This window comes from Solanum lycopersicum, chromosome 1 (assembly GCF_036512215.1).
Source record: "Solanum lycopersicum chromosome 1, SLM_r2.1".
NCBI lineage: Eukaryota > Viridiplantae > Streptophyta > Magnoliopsida > Solanales > Solanaceae > Solanum > Solanum lycopersicum.
The window spans coordinates 46,447,587-46,453,394 of record NC_090800.1 but is presented as its reverse complement, the minus strand read 5'-3'; the positions used below and the strand labels follow the sequence as shown (position 1 = coordinate 46,453,394).

Here is a 5,808-nt window from a genome sequence, read left to right as displayed (position 1 = left end):
TACCTTTTTTGTATATAGTATATAACAGCACGTATTCAATGTCTTTTATTGTATATGCACATCCAATTAGATTGCAATAAATATACATATACAATCTTATTGAATAAATATATACATGTACAAAAATGCATTTTACGAATTTGTATAACAAGAGATATATGTTATTCAGGTTTTTAATTGTATATAGTATATACTAACACTTATTCAATGTTTTTATTAATTGTATATGCATATTTAATACATTATATTCGATAATTTATATATAACTACTACAATATACAAAATTATAATCACATATGATATTTCCCCATCTATATACAATCCCTACTACTAGCTATTAAAACAGACATGTACATATCAATTTTTGTATATGTATGTAAACTTAATATATACTAACTTCTAAAATTTGTATATAACTAATAGAATATTCAAATTCTAATCATATATTCAAATTTTCCATCTGTATAACTAAGTCCAATTACTATTTTGTATATATATACAAAAACCAAAAATAACATAAACATGCAATATACTATATACAATTACTCACATGGAATATACTATATACAATACTTAATTTAATGGTTTTTGTATATTGACAACTAATTAACAAAAAAATTGTATCTAAGTTTGTGTTTTAAGACACTATCTCATGATACCCAACAGCTCTTTGATACCAGATTTCTGAGCCACAGTGAGACGAGCAGGGAACTTGATGTCAAACTTGATCCTCAAATTCCCTTTCTTTGACGGATCTTTTGGAAGCGGCATGCCTTCACCTGGGACGATATGTTCATAATTTGGTTGAATCACGTTGTTGATTGGAGATTTCAACTTCAGGAGGGATTACTGAAATTTTGGACAAAAATTCGAAATTCAAATCTGATATTGGAGTATTAAATGTAGGAGAAGACGTTAGAATGAGGAAAGGAGAGAGAAAATTAATTGTGAATAGGAGAGAGAAAATTAGATTGTGTATAATTATATACAAAATTAGAAAATAAGGTTTTTATACAATTGGTTACATAATAGGTTGTGGGCCCCCATTAATTATAGCAAAATAAAATAAACTATAATTATATAATGTAAATAAATTAAACTATACCCCTAATATATAATTAGTTATGAATGTTTGCCATTTCATATAATTTTCCCTTCTATAAATCCATTGAATTAGTGGATTGCTTATTTACTCAATATATGACCTAATTACATTCATGTATGTATATTCCTAAGTTCTGTGAACCATTTTGAATAAGAATGTATCCATTAACATGGTGACCTTTGGAGTAGTTTCTCAACCTATATATAAGGTTGTTACTTCATCATTGTATGACATTGATGATCTTGACATTCTGCTATTTGTATCTCTTGTCTATATTTCTTGTAGAATATGATTCATATTTTACAACAAATATATATTTTGGCTGACAGCCTCACAGTTGTTCTTTTTTAATTTAATATCATAATAGAATAAAGGTGATACATTAATAGGCATTCTTGAAATGGCATAATTGCATATGAAAAGGTGGATAGTAAAGTAACTATTGTTGAAATGACATTATTGTATGCATTAAATCTCGCTATAATATCATAAGTTATTATTATTATTATTTGCCTAAAACTGAATTAAAATGTCAAAAAAATTAGAAGAAAAAAAGATAAATATAGGTCATAGATGGTTCACCTTCTCTATGTTTAGCTTTATTATTATATAATATAGAATATAGATATAGATTTTACGCAAAATTGTGAGTGAGATTCGATGCATAGCATTTCCAAATATAAACTTTATATATCTGTATATATATCTGTCTAGGGGTGGCAATTGGTGGGATTGGATCGGATTTGGATGCATTAAATATGGATTGAGCGAAAATGGTTTGGATCACAATCCACCCAAATAGAATATGGACAATATGAATTTGATCAAATATGGTTTGGGTAAAATGGTTCTAACCCACTAAGAACCTCTCCATGTATCCTTGACTAAGAAACAAACATTATCTCCTTCATGACATCAATTTATCTATTTCTTCTCGATAATAGAACATTATTACATAATTTTCTCAATTACTCCGTACATCAAATCACCTCCCTTCCATCTAACATTTACATACAAACAATAAGCAATCAAGAAGTGAAAATCAAATATTAACAAATAAAGAGACATCACCAACAAATAGTACTCCAAATGATACTAAAAGGATAAAAATCAGTATTCATTCCGTGGAAATCAAGTATTAACATCAAAATACAATAATCGAAGTACAAAAATACAAATATAAACAAAGAAGTGCAGTCTCATGGCTAAACAACAGACTAAACAAAATAGTATAATATTTGACGGGCGATCTGCAGCAGCCAACAGCGCATCAGGATGCTGGGATTTCTTCTTCTTTGTTCAATAATCTTGAATTGCAGCCACTGAGTTGGACATTAGCTCTTGTGTCCTTAACTGAAGTTGTTCTACTGTTAGTCTGTTACCTTGTATTAACTTTACTAAGTATATGGGATTCTCTTGGTATTAAATTTTAGTGCAAAAACTGCCCTTGTTTGTTCTCTTGGAGTTCTTGAACAGTAAGGTTGAAGTGAAGTTATTGTTCTCCAAAATTAGACCAGTAACTTGATGTTGAATGCAAAAGCTGCCATTGTAAAGTTCAGAAGAGCTGCTGCATACACTAGAAATATACAACTTCTACAATCTTCAGATAAAACTCTCTCACAGGTTCTTTTGAAATTTAGGGAACCTTACATCAGGCTTCATGCGAGGAACGCAAGAACTCCATGCCATCAGTTGCATGTCTACAAGGAAACACTTATCGTGCTCGATTTAGCATATTAATACTGTGGGCACGCTGATCAGATTCTTGCCTCTGCAGCAACCTCTCTTGATTGATTTTCTTAATGAAATCATCAAATTTCTTGTTGGACTCCTCTGTACTAACAGAAATATGAGTTAAAATCTCTAATGTAAGGTTCCCTAAATTTGAAATCTTCATTATCCTGTTTTTTTTTTCACACAGTAGCTAGCCTTAAGAAACAAATTAATGAGGTTATAAAGATGGCAAATCAAGGAACAAAGCCAACTAATGCAGAAACCAGAGATGGAGAAGGTGCCAAGCCAAGTAATGCAGAAACAGAAAGTCATTCAAACAGAACAGAAATTTACCGATCAATGTGAGCCAAGTTTAGCAAGATACGGTTGAAGTTCCACTGCAATTTCATCCTCATCGGTCTGATCCATCACAATCTAGAAAATAAGACGTTAAACTATAAAGTAAGGCTATTATAACATAACAAAATAAATCTCAATATGTTAATGATGACTTACCTTCTTGTCCACAGAGCCAATCTTTAGCACACAATTTTGCTTCAGCATTTGAAGGTAAAATAGAACTTTGAAACTTTCCAATAATACGACCTCCAATGCTAAAGGTAGATTCTGAAGCTACCGTGGCAATTGGTATGCTCAATATATCTCGTGCCATCAACGAAAGCTCTGTATACCTTCCTCTATTTTCCTTCCAATATGCAAGTACATCTAAATTTGGATTCCCTTTGCGATCAAGTTTAGGCTCCTTTAGGTACAAATCAATTGTGTTTTATCTCTACCAGAATCTAATTGATTCGCAAACACATCAAACTCTTCAACATCATCCCTCATTTCATTGTTGCTTGTATGACAAACGTTCTCCCCTAAGAGAGAAATTGTTGAAGGTACCAAGTATTCTCTAAATAACAATTGTAAATGATCTACAACTTTTTCAACCTTAGCATCTGCGGTCATAGGATCTATCTTGGAGAAACAAAACCTCACAAACTTCAATTTATATCGAGGGTCAAGGACAATGGAAATTGACAAAATCATACCATACGACCTCCTATATTTCTTAAAACTTTCTTAGCATCAAAGTAGTCATATCATTCTTAACTCGATCACTACTATTTTTTGCTTCCCTTAGCAACATTTGAATTTTCCATACATTTGGAAGATACAAATTTGCAGTAGGCTATTTGCTTCCGGAAAATAATGTAGTAATCTCAAAAAATGACTTCAAGAATTTAGCAATACTCTCTACCCTTTTCCATTCCTCATCGGAAAGACTATTTAAAATCAATATCAAGAAATTTATATTGAATATAAGCTTGTTGGTAGAGAAGAGCGCTATCAAGCATTTGGTAAGTGGAATTCCACCGACTACTTACATCTTCACAAAGCTTCTTCGAACATGGCAACCCATGATTCATAATGCATTCCACAAACTTTAATATTCTTCCTTCTGAATTTTTAATGTGCTTAACACCTTCTCTTACTTTTTCAATGGCGTCATCTGCTTTTTCCAAACCAGCCTTCACTATTAAGTTCAAGATACGATTACCACAACGAATATGGAAGAACTTTCCATCACAAACTAGAGAACGCATCAGAGATAAATGATCTTGTAAATGATCTATTACACCATTATTGCAACTAGCATTGTCCAAGGTAAGAGTGAAAATCTTCATTTTAATGCCCCATTCCTTTATTAAATTTATAAGCAAAGGACCCAAAACTGCACCAGAATGTGGAGGCGAAACATGAAGAAATATTAAGATTCTTTTTTGAAGATTCCAATTCAAATCAACATAAAGTTAAACACATACAACCATTTGACGCTGCAGAAGTCCACATGTCTGAAGTCAAACAGATTCTACTAGAAATCATTGCAAGCTCACACTTTAAAAATTCTTCCTCCCGATCATATAACTTCAATATATCAGCCTTAGCCGTATTTCTTGAGATAGTTTTCACAGATGCATTTAAGTATGAATGTATATCTCTATTTCCTTGATGTTCAACAAAGCTAAAAGGATAATTATGCTTTAGAATAGCAACATACAGGTTTTCACGGTAAATTATTTGATCAATTTATGCATATCCGTGTTCTTGTGTGTTATCCAAGTGCCTATCTAAATGACGTTTCATAGCTGTAGTGCCAACATCGGCTACAAATACTTCCTTACATACCTGACATTGTGCTTTTAACCTTTCACTGTCACTAGTACGAGGCAATTTCGAGAAAGTATTCCAAACAATTGAAGTGTTTCTTTTTTATTGTTTTCTCGAGATAGACGAACTGATCTCACAAGAAGCTCATTAGCCTCCATATATATCTCTGTCAAAGAAAAGCAGGTAGATTGTTGTGGACATAGAAACATTCTTAGCAATTTGATGATGAGAAGGAATTTTCTTTCCAACTTGATTAAGAAACTCAAGGAATTACATACCTTAACAATGGATTTTTTCAGCAGAGAGTTGCAATTTGATGATGAGAACGAATTTTCTTTCTAGCTTGATTAAGAAACTCAAGAAAATACACACCTTAGCAATGGAGTTTTACAGTAGAGAGTCGAGAAATGGAGAAAAATTTGAGTCATCGGTCTTAGCAAGACCGTCTTACTGATTTCTGCGCAGCTGTAATCTTAATGCCTCTATTAGGGATTTTCTTCAAAAAAAAAAAAATATTACGGAAAATTGTATATAATAGCAAACTAATAACCTAAAATAAATGGAATAGCTAGGGTTTGATTTAATTGTGCTCCATAGCAAACGTTAGCTAAAGTTTGGCAAGCGTATCTCTCCCAAAAATCTCGCTCGCAACTCTCCATTCTCGCTCGCCTCTCTCGCTTTATACATAGAAGTGTATAAATTCTGTTTCTGTTTTGTATAAAGTGAGAGAAAATTGTATATACACATGCAAAAATATATATATATTCGTGTTATACACTTAATTATACAATTTACAAATATTTTACTTCAAATAT

At 31.8% G+C, this 5,808-nt stretch overlaps 1 long non-coding RNA gene across 3 annotated transcripts; it reads right to left on the bottom strand.

The window, feature by feature from the left end:
• Positions 1-2,198: 2,198 nt before the first annotated feature.
• LOC104646530 (uncharacterized) lies at positions 2,199-5,493 on the bottom strand. 3 transcript variants are annotated; one of them, XR_740629.4, is made up of 4 exons: positions 5,272-5,493; positions 3,335-5,159; positions 3,173-3,253; positions 2,199-2,938 (listed from the first exon to the last, which is right to left on the bottom strand). It is a non-coding gene; the product is annotated as an uncharacterized lncRNA (long non-coding RNA). The 3 variants fall into 3 exon arrangements; XR_740630.4 differs by having other exon boundaries at positions 2,199-3,034; positions 5,272-5,465; XR_740628.4 differs by having other exon boundaries at positions 2,199-3,253; positions 5,272-5,465.
• Between the last annotated feature and the right edge of the window lie 315 nt (positions 5,494-5,808).